We start from the raw sequence: 15,904 nt of genomic DNA on the forward strand, positions 1-15,904 counted from the left end.
AGTTAGGTGTTGATCAGGCTGGCAGGGGAGTGGTTAGGGGGTGATCAGGCTGGCAGGCAGAAGCGGTTAGGGGCAATCAGGCAGGCAGGCAGGTGAGTGGTTGGGAGCCAGCAATCCTGGATTGTGAGAGGGATGTCCAACTGCCCATTTAAACGGGCAGTCGGACATTGCTCAAGGGGTCCCAGATTGGAGAGGGTGCATTCTGGGCTGAGGGACACACAACCATTGTGCATGAATTTCATGCACTGGGCCTCTAGTCCTATATAATCAAAGTCTAATATGCAAATAGACTGTATGGCCAAATGACCAGTTGTTATGACATGCACTGACTGCCAGGGGGCAGACGCTCAATGCAGGAGCTGCCCTCTGGTGGTCAGTGTGCTCCCACAGTGGGAGCACCGCTCAACCAGAAGCCGGGCTCATGGCTGGCAAGTGCAGTGGTGGTGCTGGGAACCTCTCCCACCTCTGCGGCAGTGCTAAGGATGTCCGACTGCCAGCTTAGGCCCACAAACATCCCCCAAAGGCTCCCAGACTGTGAGAGGGCACAGGCCAGGCTGAGGGATGCCTCCCTCCCCTCCAAGTGCATGAATTTCGTTCACTGGGCCTCTAGTATAATATAATCTCAAGCTCAAGATAATCCATACACCTCTTAGGGTTTTGTTAAGAACTCTTAGGACAGATGATCTTTAAAAACTTGTTCAGCTTAAAATTTTATGATCTCATGAATTTTCTCTTCCATAATGCTAAAGGACTCAAATCTCAAACCATCCTCTCAGCACAAGCTCTCCCAACGTGGGAGTTTAGATATGACAAAACATTATGTCTTGTTGCCATACTGGTGATGCTTCTGTAGTCATTGGCTTCTTTTTGTAAGGGGAACTCTTAAAGAATCAGATGTATTGTAGTCCCTTCTCACAACATCCAGGAGTGACTGACAAGCACCACCTTCTGGAGAAAAAGTGTACTAAATGTCAAAGTTGATGATCCCTGACAGCTATGAAGTTCTCAGGGACCCAGGGCCAAATCTCTCCCTGACTTCAGCATCAGTCTTATCCCACACTCCGTGAGCAATCTCATTTCCCCTTACTCTAACCCATAGTGACTCTATCTTTGGCCTCTGGTAGCCTTGAAAGTGGCTTAAGTCTGAAAATTAATTCTGTTAATTGAAAGAGTTCTACTTTTCATTAGAAATCTCACAGCAGTAAAATTCAGATTATTTTAAGATACTGAGCTATAGTTCATATTATAAGCTTTATGTCAAGTGACTTAAATATGAGTTGTAATTAAAATGTTGGTGAAGGAGTTTAAAGTACTTGCTAAGAGCGAATGGAAAAGGTATTAAGAAATTATCTTGGTGGACGTAACATGGCAAATTTATTATAATAATGCTGCACTCAGCTCCATGCATAATGAAGCTGTGAAACAGAGTTTTTGCTGTAAAGAATTTATTTTAAACATGAAAAATATATTTTTGGTAGTTAAACTTGCTTTTTTGATGTGTATGGTAACTTTTTATAAATGCTTTGAATTTACTTATAAAATGCAAACTTTTTAAATAATAGAATTGCCAGAAAATTGAACTGTTCATGAATATATTCATATGACTCATAAAAGTCAATTTTCTGTTAAAATTTCTATAGAACACCTTTTTGCCTCAGAAAACTTTTCTCTGGCCCATTGTGGAGTTCTATAATGCTAAATTAAAAGACTGTTATCCCATTTACATCTTTAAAAAATATTTTTATATTTCAGTTGACATACAATATTATATTACTTTCAGGTATGCCTCAGCATAGTAGTCATTTATATTCTTTATGAAGTGATCACCCTGATAACATCTTTTTATTTTGTTTTTAATCTAGAGAGGCAAGAATGATTACATTTTCTAAGAAATGACCTTTTCCTTCATAATAAAGACAATTATTTAAGGTTCATTCATAATGCATCTTAGAAAACTTTTGAGAGTTAAGTCAGCTAATGGAATATTCCTTTAGGCCTATCATATCCCATGGCTGGGCTTGCTTTCCAGAGAGATAAATCAAGTACAATAAAGTTTACTGTGGAGGAGTTGCAGAAATGGACCCTTGGATATATAGACTCTGCACACATTAATATATTTCCCCTGGCATTTTTAATGAAAAAGTAGGCATTGATTATTTACTCTCAGGCAAAATTTCTATGTCCTACCTAAAAACCCTGTCTGCCCAGTTCTTTGCTCATCCCAAGGGACTATTAGTCATTCTGCAGAATTATATTTATTTTTATAACTGACTTTCCAGATGGATGGACATATGCATTGTTTTATTAAAGCCAAATGTGGTTTATGAAACTCAAGAATAATAATTAATCATGCCAGCGAGAACACCTGAGTGAGGCAGGAGATTTAGGAAAATCAATAATAAAAGTAGAAGTGGCTACCATTTGGGGAGGTATTTACTGTATTCCAAACATTTCTTATGTATAACTGTATCTTAACTTAATGTACAATCTTGCACACTAAATATTATTCCCATTTTATAAGTGGAGAGATGAGGCCCTAAGAGCCACTAAGTGGTGGAACCTGAATCCACGTCCGTGTGGTCTAGAGTCTGTGTACTTTCTATCCTACAACACTGCCTCTTGAAATTAAGTGTTTAAACTTGGCAATCTTGAAGGCTAACTGTATTTCATGGGTTTTTATAATTGGTAACTAGAAAGTGAAGAATTATTAAAACTCTTCATAGTTCATCCATGGATAATATCTTGTTTTCAAATAATATATCTTGCTGCTAGATGACAAATACCTTTAAACAGTGCTATTGGTCAACCAGTTCAGAGATTTGTTTTTAAGCTGACACGAACACACACCAAGATACAGCCCAGCATGTCCTTTAAGAATCCATTTTAGAACCATGTTTTTTAAAAAAGTACAATGACAAAAAGGGGCCCTAGCTAGTTTTCTCAGTGGTTAGAGCGTCAGCCTGCAGACTGAATGGTCAAAGGTTCGATTCCAGTCAAGGGCACATACCTTGGTTGCAGGCTCAATCCCCAGCCTCGGTCGGAAGTGCATGAAGGAGGCAACCAATAGATGTTTCTCTCTTTCTGTCTCTCCTCCTCCCTTCCACTCTAAAAATCAATGGAAAAAATATCATTGGATGAGGATTAACAAAAAAAATAAAAAGTATAATGACAAAAAGGGAATCAAAGTGCAGCTAAACTGACAAGCTCTAATGCATAGATAATGAAAGTCAGAAAGCAAAGGTTGATAAATAAACCCAAGACAACACATTCATTTAAGACAAAGAAAGCAAAGATATAGATACTTCCAACCATTTTCAGAGAAAAGAAAAAGCCTTGCATATGTTGGGAAGTAAACTCCAGCAGAAAGAAATCCCTGCCACACCCCACTGGTCAAGCAAGTGGGAGAAGTGTTGATTATTACTTCATGGCAAATTGTGAAGGTTGGATTGCTTGGAAATAGGGAGTTTGCCAAAGAGAAGGAAGTGTTCAGCTTGCCAACAACCAGTCTAGCACTGGGTGCCCCTGAGAAGGAACAGATAGATGGAAACACAGAAAATTGTTTAAATTCGCCAGCAGAACCTATCACCTAGTAAGCCATCAGTCAAATTCTAGAAAATAACTATAAGTGCTTTCCTATAACCAAAAGATAATTGGAAAAGGGGTGGGACACTAACATCCATGTTTTGAAATTGCTGAAAAGGGAGAGGATGTGCTGCACATTCACGTAGAACAAAGACATGTGTCAAACACGCAGCGTGGTGCATGGTGCAGGGAGGAGCCAGATGCATTGCTCCCTCTGTGATGGGATTCCGGGCTGGGACCAGACAGACATGAGGGAAGGGTGTGTGAGATTAATGGGCACTGATGCCTGAATCATTCACACTCTTCATCACAAACAATGAGGAAATTTTACTGAAATGCATCCCTGAGGATGACATGTAAAACCTCATTGTGTCTGTTTCTGAGGTAAAACAATGCTCACAAACTAGAAAACAAAATATATTTTTGTGGGATGTTTTATGTTGTAATATTGTAGGTTTCCAAGTTCACTGTGCAAAGACTGCCATTTTTCCTCTTAAGTTTTATCTACATGTTTGGAATTGTCAGGATTCCAACTGAGAAAAAGATTAACAACCTTTTCAAATCATCATTTAAACCTCAAAAGAAGGATTCTTTAATTAACCATTAAACAGAAACATTAAAGACCACTTTAAAAAAGATGTTAAAAAACAACTCTAATAAAATTGGGCCTCTTTGTGACCTATCTCAGCATGTGTCATATGCAAAAGAAACATCCAGAAAGGTATTGAAAAGCAATTTAATAGAAAACCCTAAAGACTCCATAAAAAATATTTACTAGATTTAATAAATAAATTTGGCAATGTAGCAAGATACCCAGAAATCTATGTCTTTTTTATACACCAATAATGAACTCACATAAAAAGAAACTAAAAAAAAAAAAAAAAATCCCATTTACCACTGCAACAAAAAAATTAAGATACCTAGGAATAAACTTAACTAAGGAGGTAAAGGACTTGTACTCGGAAAATTACAGGGTGTTGAAAAAGAGGTAGAGGAAGACATAAACAAATGGAAGAATATACTGTGTTCATGGATTGGTAGAATCAACATCATTAAAATGTCCATACACTCAAAGCAATCTATAGATTCAAGCAATCCCCATTAAAATACCAATGGTATATTTCACAGACTTAGAACAAACTCTCCAAAAATTCACATGGAAAAAAAAAAAATACCCCGAATAGCCACAACAATCTTGAGAAAAAAGAATGAAGTTGGAGGGATCACAATACCAGACATCAAGCTCTATTACCAAGCCATGGTTCTCAAAACTGCCTGGTACTGGCACAAGAACAGACATATAGACCAATGGAACAGAACAGAGATCCCAGAAATTGACCCAAGCCATTATGCTCAATTAATATTTGACAAAGGAGGCAAGAGCATACAATGGAGTTAAGACAGTCTCTTCAATAAATGGTCTTGGGAAAATTGGACAGATACATGCAAAAAAAAAAAAAATGAAACTAGACCACCAACTTACACCATACACAAGAATAAACTCAAAATGGATAAAGGACTTAAACGTAAGACAGGAAACCATAAAAATCTTAGAAGAATCCGTACACAGCAAAGTAGAAGACATATGTGGTAGCAATATCTTTACCAACACAGCTCCTAGGACAATGGAAACCAAGGAGAAAATAAATAAATGGGACTACATCAAAATAAAAAGCTTCTGCACAGCAAAAGAAACCATCAACAAAACAACAAGAGAGCCCACTGCATGGGAGAACATATTTGCAATGTTATTCCTGGTAAGGATTTAATCTCCAAAATTTACAGGGAACTCAAACAACTTAAGAAAAGGAAGATAAACAATCCAATCAAAAGATGGGCAAAGGACCTAAATAGACACTTTTCGAAAGAGGACATTCAAAAGGCCAAGAGACATATGAAAACATGCTAAAATTACAAATCAGCCGAAACCGGTCTGACTCAGTGGATAGAGCGTCAGCCTGTGGACTGAAGGGTCCCAGGTTCGATTCCAGTCAGGGGCATGTACCTTGGTTGTGGGCACATCCCCAGTAGGGGGTGTGCAGGAGGCAGCTGATCAATGTTTCTCTCTCATCAATGTTTCTAACTCTCTATCTCTCTCCCTTCCTCTCTGTAAAAAATCAATAAAATATATTTTTTAAAAATCACGAATCATCTGACAGATGCAAATCAAAATGACATTGAGGTACCACCTGTCAGAATGACTATTATCAACAAATCAACAAATGACAAGTGCTGGTGATGATGTTGGAAAAAAGGAACTCTCTTGCACTGCAGATGGGAATGCAGGCTGGTGCAGCCACTGTGGAAAATAGTATGGAGTTTCCTCAAAAAATTAAAAATGGAACTTCCATTTGACCCAGTAATCCCACTTTTAGGAATATATCCCAAGAAAGCAGAAACACCAATCAGAAAGCATATACTAGAATATATGCCCCTATGTTCATAGCAGCACAATTTACAATAACTAAGATTTGGAAACAGCCTAAGTGCCCATCAGCAGATGAGTGGATTAAAAAAAAAAAACACAGTGGTACATCTACACAATGGAATACTATGCTGCTATAAAAAAAGAAGAAACTCTTACCATTTGCAACATCATGAATGGGCCTGGAGAGCATTATGCTAAGTGAAATAAGCAAGTCGGAGAAAGATAAATATCATATCATCTCACTCATGTGTGGAATACAATGAATAACATAAACTGATCAACAGAAATAGATCCAGAGCTATAGAAGTATTGAAAGACTATCTAAACTCAAAGGGGAGGCGGGAGGAGGGGGGCAGGGTATGAGATCAACCAAAATACTTATATGCATGCATATAAGCACAACACATAGACACAGAAAGTAGGGGCGGTGAGGGCATGTGCTGGGGTGGGAATGGCTGGGGAGAGGTCAATGGGGGGGGGGAAGGAGACATAGGTAATACTTTAAACAATAAAGAATTAAAAAAAAAACACAGGAAAGCAATTTAAAACACAGTGAAGTCTCATGAAGAGGTCTGCCATTCATAACACAACAAAATTTCATAACAATTCTTTCCCAGAGTTCAGACCTTCTCTCCTCTAATTGAGTCTGGCTCCTCTAGGTTCAGTTCTCTTCTACCTCCTCTCCACCTTATTATTTCTCCCACATTTACACCTAGCACTAAGCATAGCAATTACTCTTTAAAATGAAATGATATGTGTCTTTTAATAGAAATCCATGCAGCCCTTTTAGTTAAGTCAGTTCTGCATATGTCCTTCATACCAGATTAGAACAGCAGGAGGCCAGGAACCAACATGACCTCTTCCATTCTCAACATGCATATTAGTGATTTTTTTGGTTTTTGTCATATAAAGAAGACTTAAAATAACCAAGCACTCTAAAAAGGTCTTGATACCTCCCCAATTACTATTTAATGCATTCTTCATTCTTATTCACCTTGGATGTTTGAGTCAAACCTTTAGAAAGAAAAATGTACCAGAGCCACATAGATTCAACTCTCTGGCTTTTCTTAAGAAATAAAATTATTAGATGCACTCCCCAAAAGCTTTCTCTCATTGTGGGAACTCTAGATACTGCAAGAAATAATGGCAGACCCCCAAATCAGCTCAGATTATCTGGTTTTCCATTCAGTGTTGGTTCTATTAAAAATTAGCTGAGACCAGGTGTTCATAGCAAAAAAGCTAGAGGGATGGATAATAAAATCAGGGACTCCTGTTAGGGGGAGGCCTTAGTAAAAAAGATGTGTGCTTTTTCAGTCTTGCCTGCCTCCTTTGCTGGCCCTTCTGTCCTCTGCTTTCCAATTAGGGAGGCTCAGACCATAGGCTGGATTTCTCAGGCTGTCTTGCCTGCTGGTAATGGCCAACTGAAGTCATTCATTGGTAGAAGATTAAAGGATGGAAGGGAGAGAGAAACCAGAGCATAACTCCTACTACCACTTATTTCATTCAGGCAATAAGTTATTTGGTGGCCATAGTTGGCCAGAACTAAGAAGAGACCATTTATCATCTTTATTATCCTAATACTGGGTGAATATGTGCACATTTTGCTGAATTTGATTATTGAGTGCTGCCCCTGATCCTACTGTGGGTATGATGTAATATATGATACTAGAGGCCCGGTGCACGAAATTCGTGCATGGGAGCAGGGGGGGTTGTCCCTCAGCCCAGCCTGCACCCTCTCCAATCTGGGACCCCTCGAGGGATGTTCGACTGCCCGTTTAGGCCCGATCCCTCAGGCCCCTTGTTCAGGCCGCCCCACGCCCCAAGGGAGCCCCCACCCTGATCCGGGACACCCTTCAGGGCAAACCAGCTGGCCCCCACTCGTGCACCAGGCCTCTATCCTATCTAATAAAAGAGTAATATGCAGATTGACCATCACTCCAACACACAATATGGCTGCCCCCATGTGGTCAAAGATCCTGCCCCCATGTGGACACAAGATGGCCACCACAAGATGGCCAGCAGGGGAGGGCAGTTGGGAGGCACCAGGCCTGCAAGGAACTGCAGTTGGAGGCAATCAATTCACACAAGAGCTCTTTTTTTTTCTTTATTGATTAGGGATTGGGCCTAAACAGGCAGTCGGACATCCCTCTCACAATCCAGAACTGCTGGCTCCCAACTGCTCGCCTGCCTGCCTGCCTAACTGCCCCTAACCGCTTCTGCCTGCCAGCCTGATCACCCCCTAACCACTCCCATGCCAGCTGATGTCTAATTGCTCCCTGCCAGCCTGTTTGCCCCTACTTCCCTCCTCTGCCAGCCTGGTCACCCCTAACTGCCCTCCCCTGCAGGGTTGATCGCCTCCAACTGCACTCTCTTGCAGGCCTGGTGCCTCCCAACTGCCCTCCCCTGCTGGCCATCTTGTGGTGGCCATCTTATGTCCACATGGGGGCAGGATCTTTGACCACATGGGGGCAGCCATATTGTGTGTTGGAGTGATGGTCAATCTGCATATTACTCTTTTATTAGATAGGATAGAGGCCTGGTGCACGGGTGGGGGCCAGCTGGTTTGCCCTGAAGGGTGTCCCGGATCAGGGTGGGGGTCCCTTGGGACGTGGGGCAGCCTGAGCGAGGGGCCTGTGGTGGTTTGCAGGCTAGCCATGCCCCCTGGTGACCCAAGTGGAGGCCCTGGTATCTGGAATTTATTTACCTTCTACAATTTAAACTTTGTAGCCTAGAGCGGAGCCAAGCCTCCTGCTCACTCTGTGGCTGGCAGCCATTTCTTTTGGGGTTTGTGTATCTTCTCTAATTGAAACTTTGTAGCCCCTAGTGGAGGACTGGGCCGGCCAGGGTGTGTGGAAAGCTTTGTTTCTTCCATTGCCGGGGGCAACCCTAGCTCCCGCTCTTTCCAGCTCCGTGGCTGCTGCCATTTCTTTTATTAGGTAGAATATGCATCATATCGCCTTTCAAAAATCTGAAAACTTGTGAATTCTGAAACTGATATGCCTCAGGGATTTTCAGATAAGGGACTGTAGACAAATAGTTTGCAAATTTGTGGTGATCTTTAATTCACAAAAATTAGACACATAATTGAAATTAAATTCAACTTTTCTTATTCTTTGATTTTCAGAGAGAAAAATGTAATAGGTCCTCTCACAGCCTAAAGCAGAATGCATTTGGGGGTTAAAGAGGTTGATAAGAATTATTTAAAGCGAGAGTTGTTGGTATTCTGAACATTCATCCCTCCCTTCTCATGGAGAATGGGAAGGGCACTTACCCTTCACCTGGATTCAAGTGAGAATGGCCTCAGGAGGAACCCTCAGAGAACTTGACATAAAAACCTATAAAAGTGAGGACTGGAATCTGATTTTTTCCCCAAAGAATGTCAATGCACAAGGCTATATTAGAGTTTCTCCTGTTTGGTGTCAGGGGGAAGGGAAAGATTTGAGTTGAGACATGCCAATACTTCCACAATTTGGAAAGACAAAGAAAATACATTTCCTTGTGTTCTAGATGTCAACCCCTGGGAGAGGTGACCTTGAGAGGGACTCTGCAGAAGTGAGGAGACCTAAAGAGAGGGATGAACTACTTAAAGCTTGAGGTCTGCCAGCAGGTGAGAGGAAGAGTCATAAAAACACTCAGGTGAGACTCATCTTTGGAGATTATTGCATCCAGAGATCTCCAGTGAAATTTCCAGTCATGTAAGATCTTTTTCCAACCTACACATTTTACCTGACTAGAAAGTAGAATTCAACATTGAATATGTTGTAAGGTTATCAAAAGAAAAGACTAAATTACACCTTTCTTTCATACTGCAAGCTTCTTAGCATGAAGGAGGCCCAAACAAAGAGAGATTTTAAATTGAATAAAAATTTAAAGCCAAATTGCTATGGATCAGGCATTTTAACATTTAGAGGAAGAAAAGATGACTTGCTTCAAGGCAGGCAATTATGTGAATAAGTGACAATAAGCAATATGTCATAGGTCCCCTCTAGGCAGTGCATGTGGAGGCAGCTCTGTGCCAAGGAGGACTGTGAGCTGTGACCAGGGTGAGTGGGAAAATGTGCCATGACCACATGGATTTGGGAACAGGGAGTACACATGTCATGTACCTGTGTTCTGTAGGCTAAGGAAATGGTGCAAGTGGACTTGCTATTCTCTCTGCACAATGGTGCAAGAGCTCTTTTTTTCTTTATTGATTAAGGTATTACATATGTGTCCTTATTTAAGTGAGTCTGAGAGATAGGGCCTAACACAGAGAAGGTACTCAGTAAGGTTTTTTGTTGAAGGAGAATAATGTAAATCCCTAATGTGGAACAAATCTACATACCTCATGTTCTAGAGGGTTCTTTGCACATCTGACTACGAGCTTTTGCTAAAGAGGAAAATTGCCTTTAATTTATCATCAGTTGGATTAAGAACAACCATCACTACCAATAATATGACATCCTAAAAGTCAAGCAGGCCTCAGTGAGCAGAGACTCAGGTTTCCCTGGATTAGACCCTCTGGCAGAGTTATCATTGAAGGATGACAACTAACTCTCTGGCTATGATTTACTCATAAGGCTGACCCTGTGATTTACCAGTAAGACCGGCCTAGTACTTAGGGTTTCTAAAACAAGGCAACTAAAGTAGGTTTTTACACTAGAAGCAGGATGGGTGGTTGAGATACCCCAAAGGCTTTGGGGCCTCCATAAGCTGCCTTTGGGGTAGGGAAGCCTCTCTTAAGACTTCTCTGTAATTTACACAGTGACAGTCCGGGCCCCTTGGTATTACTAAAATTACCTCAAGGGACAATTTTTCTCTCTCCAATCCATCCTAAACCCAGTTATCAGATTTATCTTTCTAAAAATACTGCATTTTCTGTATTTCTCTCGGCTTAAAAAAATATTCAATAGCTGTTCATTAGTTATCAAATAGAATCCAAATTCCTTAGTCTCTACAAACAGATCTCTACAAAACAGAGTGGGCTCAACCTACTTTTCTAGTCTGAACTTCTCCACCTGTCCTGTTCAGGGGTGGCCATGTAACACTCCCTGAGAATTTTTATGCCTCTTATCTCTTCCCTTGGCTCATAATAGTCCTGCTCCCAGAAGTATTCTGCCTCCTTCTGCCTGTCCTACCCATCATTTGAAGCCTGTCTCAAATACTGCCTCCTTCATGCAGCTTTTCACATCCAATTCATTGGTTTCTACAAGTCAGAAATTAGCTCTCCCTTAGTTAGTTCCAAGTTTTTAATAGAATTTAGCATATATTATCTTGTATTTTCAATGGTCAAACTTTCTCCTACTAAACATTGCTTCTTAAGGCCATAAACTATGCTTTATTTTTCTTCATAGTTTATTGTACTTGGTACAACAGTAGTTCTATATAAGGTGACGAATAAATAATTTAAGAATGAATTAATATTTAGGGTGACAAAAATGTTCTAAAAGAGGTAGTGATGGTATAATATTGTGAAGTACTAAATGACTCATAATTGTTTTATTTAAATGGGCTAATGTTATGTAGCTTGAATTTCACTTCAATTATTTTTTAAAAGAATGAATTAATAATTGAATGAATTATTATGCCTTTTTTGCATTTATCTAGAAATTTGGAATCACTTCTTTCTGACTTCTCCCATTTTTCAGAAGAGAATAACTTAACAGGTAATTGTATTTCCATATCTACAGCATGAATATGCTCTGTAACTAACTTCTCCCAATTTTCCCGTCTTCTGGTCAGGTTACCTTTGTAGAGTGGTGGCACCACTGATCCCACAGCCTCTGCTCTGGAGTGAATGGAGGGCATTATTCTCTATATTCCACAGCTCCAATCTGATTCAGTCAAGTCTAACAGGCCTCCTGTCAGACTACCTGAGGTAGAAATTCACAATCTAACAGAAAAAACAAGATAATAGGTTTGAGAGAGTCTGATCTTTCCTTAGTTTGAAAGGAAGTTAATACAAGAATTCACAGACAAACAAGGTACTTTTTTTTTTAGCTACAAGTGCAAATCACTGTCAATTACAAATCCTCCATGTAAATGCAGCCTAAGAGTGTTGCTTATTTTACCACAGGAGAAGGCATCTTTAAATGACAGTTAAACAAAATATTTAACGTAGTTTAAACTAAGATTTTTGAGTGGAGTCATTTAATCTGCAGTGACACTTTAGCCACCATGAATGATTCTTCTTCGGATGTTGGTGGAATTGATATATCCATGGCTTCCACCTCCAGTCTCTCTGTCTTTTCCAATACACCCTGCAAAATGTCACCAGATTTATTATTCTACCCACTCCCATATCCAGAACATTACTAGCTACTTTCTACTTACCCCCAAAAGCCCTAATTCCTTATGACAATGGTTGTTACCCCTGGCTGCATGTTAGAATCACCTGTATTGTTTATCCATGCTAATGCCTGGACCATTTGGATTAGAAGTGGTAGGCAGCGAGGCCCAGGTGCAGGTCTCACTTTGAAAACTCTTAGGCAATTCTAATGTGCAATCCCGAGTCAAGAACCACCATCCTGGATGATCATTTCGGAATTCTGGATGGGAAATGGCAGCGGCAGAGGTGTGGGATATAGGTAAAGAAGAAAGAGGAGATAGACCAGTCATAACAACAGGAGAGAACTGAGCCAAGATGTAGTGTGAAGACGTCCTCGGTATGTGGAAGATAGTGGTTTTACTGAGAATAAAAGCAGAAAATGAGCCTCAGAGCCAGCCCTTGCCAGTCACCATCTCTCCCCCAGCCCTCAGTCTTTCATATCTGGTCTGGCAGAGGTGTCAGCAGTGTGGCCTTCTGTAGCTTCCTGGTGTCTTGGAAGGCAACTGCGTCCATTCTGTGCCTATATGTCCAACCCTTCCTAGAAGACTGGACCTCAAGAGGCACAATTGCAAGAGCAAGGCTTCATTGGCTGGTATTTCCCCCTGCATAAAGCTAAAGAGGATGACAAACGCGTGTTTTATCTGCCACAGCTGCTCAGTAGGCTCTTTCCTCCCTGGGGCAGGATTAGGAACAGTCTGCATCACATAGTCTACCAGCCAGGATTTCTGCTCCAACATGAAACTGTGCATCTTGAAGGATAGAAATGATACTACCGCAAGCAGACAGAGAGACATCTGGTATCCCTGAATTCTTGTTAGGAGGTATTCATGTCTAGGCTTTGCTGCAAGACCTAGGGTGGGCTCTATCAAAGCACTTTATGACTCTGCTTTTGAAAATGTTTTCCCCTAGTCATCATTATGAGGTAATGTATTAGGTAATGTCTTGAAAAATGGCCAGAGGGCTAAAGTGTTAGCCTTACAGCTCACATACCTGAAAATAACAATGTTGGTTTATTATTTTCTGTAGGACAATATCTTTGGAATGCTTCACAAACAGAAATTAATAGTGACAACTCTGTCTCTGTACTTAAACACAAGGCTACCAGCACATAATGCTAAGAGAAGCCAAGGCTACTCACAGAATACTTTAGATAATTCCTCTCTCTATTATCCCTTCTAGGGTACATTCCAGCCTCTTTTGCTCAGCCATCAGAGCCAACTTCAGTGACCCAAGGTTCACCAAAATCCACAGATAACCCTCTACTCATACATTTAAAAAATGATAATTTCTACCTCTGTTCCCCTCTTATCTCCTATCAGAATTTCCAAGAAGCAACAGAGACATCCAGCACTAAAGACAAAAAGACTGGCTTAAAATGTTAGAGTGCTGGCAAAGGAATGACTGAGGCCACACATTCATTTTTAATTCATTTATTTTCTTCTTGTTCTTTTCATTTAAACCTCTCTATGTGTGATTTAAAGCTAATTGCTTTGTTAAAAAAGTAAGTTATTAGCGAATAAAATAAAACAACATAATGTCTGCACAATCCAGATTTTTAAGAGCATTATTTCCATTTGCCCCTATACAGAAATTACTCTAGCAAAAATTACTTTCAAATACAAAGTTTGGTCACTTCTCAAGAAGAATGCCTTTCAAATTTATGAAAGCAAAAAAGTCAATCAATAAATTAAGCACATACTATGTACAAAACAATATTCTATGTGTTTAAAATAAAATATAAAGTATAATCTCTAGAGTGGTCCTAGATTCTAGGAGATTTGTATCTAATTGAGGAGATGTACATATTCTCCTATGCAATTTCCTTGGACTCTCAATAAAACTGGGATATGTTCTTATTCCACACTAGTCAAATTATTCCCATGAACATTTGTCTGCTAGACTTTATAGACTAGTAATATACTAATAGAAGTAGCAAAGAAGTAATTAATGTTTGTTGAGTAAATGACCACATATAGAATGTGTATATACCTACAAATATGTGCAATACAAAAGTATTTAATTAACTGATTGTGTATTCATGTGAAGTTTGGTATGTGTGTAAAATTAGAAGAAAACCCATGACAACTGTAGTATAGTATTTCCATCACGCCAATGTTGAGAAAACAGGCCAGGCCCAATTTATCCTATGTCACAGTGCACGTGGTAACCTACAAAATATATAGGCAGAAACTAGTTTGGTCTGCATTTCAACTAAATCCCTAGCATAATAATGTCCTTTATTACATTTTTCTAGACACACTTGTAAAGAGTTTTTTCATTAAGCAGGCCTTGACATTGCTGTGTTTTAGTGAGGTCCTAGAAAGACTATAATGAAAGAAAAGGTAACTTTCATTCAAATACAGGGTAGGGCAAAAGTAGGTTTACAGTTGTGAGTATAAGAAACACAGACTTTATTCTTGTATTAATAAATAATTTTTAGTATTATTTGTTAATTATTGTATTATTTCCATGCAAATAACTGTAAACCTATTTTTGTCCAACCCTGTATGTATCTCTGTATTACATAGAAATGTACAATGAAACATGTGATATATATTTTTATTACCTGAATTATATATACTGAGATACAAAGACTGAAAAGAGATTCCAATTTATTTTTTCTAGCATCCTTGAAGGAAAATGTCCTTTAAAATCTGCACATCATGAGAATGGAATGTGAAGAGATCAGCTGAAAGTTTAAAAAATGGGATCTTTGCAGCTGTGGCTACGGGCTTGGTCTCAGTGGGAGAGGACAGGTCCCCTTCTGGCCATTCTGCAAGTTCTGATGAGCTCCTCAGGGAGTCACAGACAACTCTCCCTGTCCTGACAAAGCCCCGTGCAGGCTTTGAGCCAAACGGATGCAGGTGCACAGTGATTAGATCTTACATTTGCATGGCACAATATAATGTTTCTCACTATGGTCTTATGAATTAGGCAAAAAAGATCACTGCTCCCAGGTTATAGACAAGAAAACTGAACTTTGGTGAGGTTTGTGGTGGGAGATAATAGAAAATAGAAAATTGGTCTTTGCCCCTGGTTACTGGCACAGAGTTCCCCAAATACCACTAATTTCCTACGTGATAAAAGCACCAGGACCACCTTTTATTCTAATATTTGGTCTTTAACTTTGATTCTCTTTTTAAATGTATTTTTATTAATTTCAGAGAGAAGGGAGAAGGAGAGGAAGAGAGAGATAGAAACATCAATGATGAGAGAGAATCATTGATTGGCTGCCTCCTGCATGCCCTACACTGGGGATCAAGTCCACAACCCGAGCATGTTCCCTGACCGGACTTCTGGTTCATAGGTCAATGCTCAAGCACTGAGCCATGCTGGCTGGGCTAACTCTGATTTTTGATACCAAGATCCTAAATCCCTTGGAATTTCCTCAGTGATAGTGTCTTTTATTTTAATGAGGCAACTCTGGGTGGGCTCCTGGATGACTCCTCGATGGTGGGCTGTTCATAAGAAAAACCAAGCCATGATTAGAAGTTTGGAATTTTCAGCCCCTCTCCTTATTCTCCAGAGAGGGGAGAGGGGCTGGAAATGGAGTTAATAACTGAGCATGCCAATGTGATGAAATCTCC

General features: G+C 39.9%; 2 long non-coding RNA genes across 5 annotated transcripts in view; one reads left to right on the forward strand and one right to left on the reverse strand.

Moving 5' to 3' along the window:
- The window catches only part of LOC114230412 (uncharacterized), a 70,188-nt gene extending 57,023 nt beyond the window's left edge, over window positions 1-13,165 (reverse strand). For all 3 annotated transcript variants that reach the window (XR_003616300.2, XR_008557456.1, XR_008557455.1), the window contains exons 1-2: window positions 13,091-13,165; window positions 11,737-11,882 (exon numbers count right to left, since the gene is read on the reverse strand). This is a non-coding gene — a long non-coding RNA (uncharacterized LOC114230412). The remainder of the gene's footprint in view (window positions 1-11,736; window positions 11,883-13,090) is intronic.
- Window positions 9,557-14,993, forward strand: LOC129150721 (uncharacterized). Of its 2 annotated transcripts, none has more exons than XR_008557458.1 (3): window positions 9,557-9,617; window positions 11,597-11,655; window positions 14,943-14,993. It is a non-coding gene; the product is annotated as an uncharacterized LOC129150721 (long non-coding RNA). The 2 variants fall into 2 exon arrangements; XR_008557459.1 differs by lacking the exons at window positions 9,557-9,617; window positions 14,943-14,993 and adding exons at window positions 9,618-9,646; window positions 13,497-13,508.
- Window positions 14,994-15,904: the final 911 nt, after the last annotated feature.

This window comes from Eptesicus fuscus, chromosome 11 (assembly GCF_027574615.1).
Source record: "Eptesicus fuscus isolate TK198812 chromosome 11, DD_ASM_mEF_20220401, whole genome shotgun sequence".
Classification (NCBI taxonomy): Eukaryota; Metazoa; Chordata; class Mammalia; order Chiroptera; family Vespertilionidae; genus Eptesicus; species Eptesicus fuscus.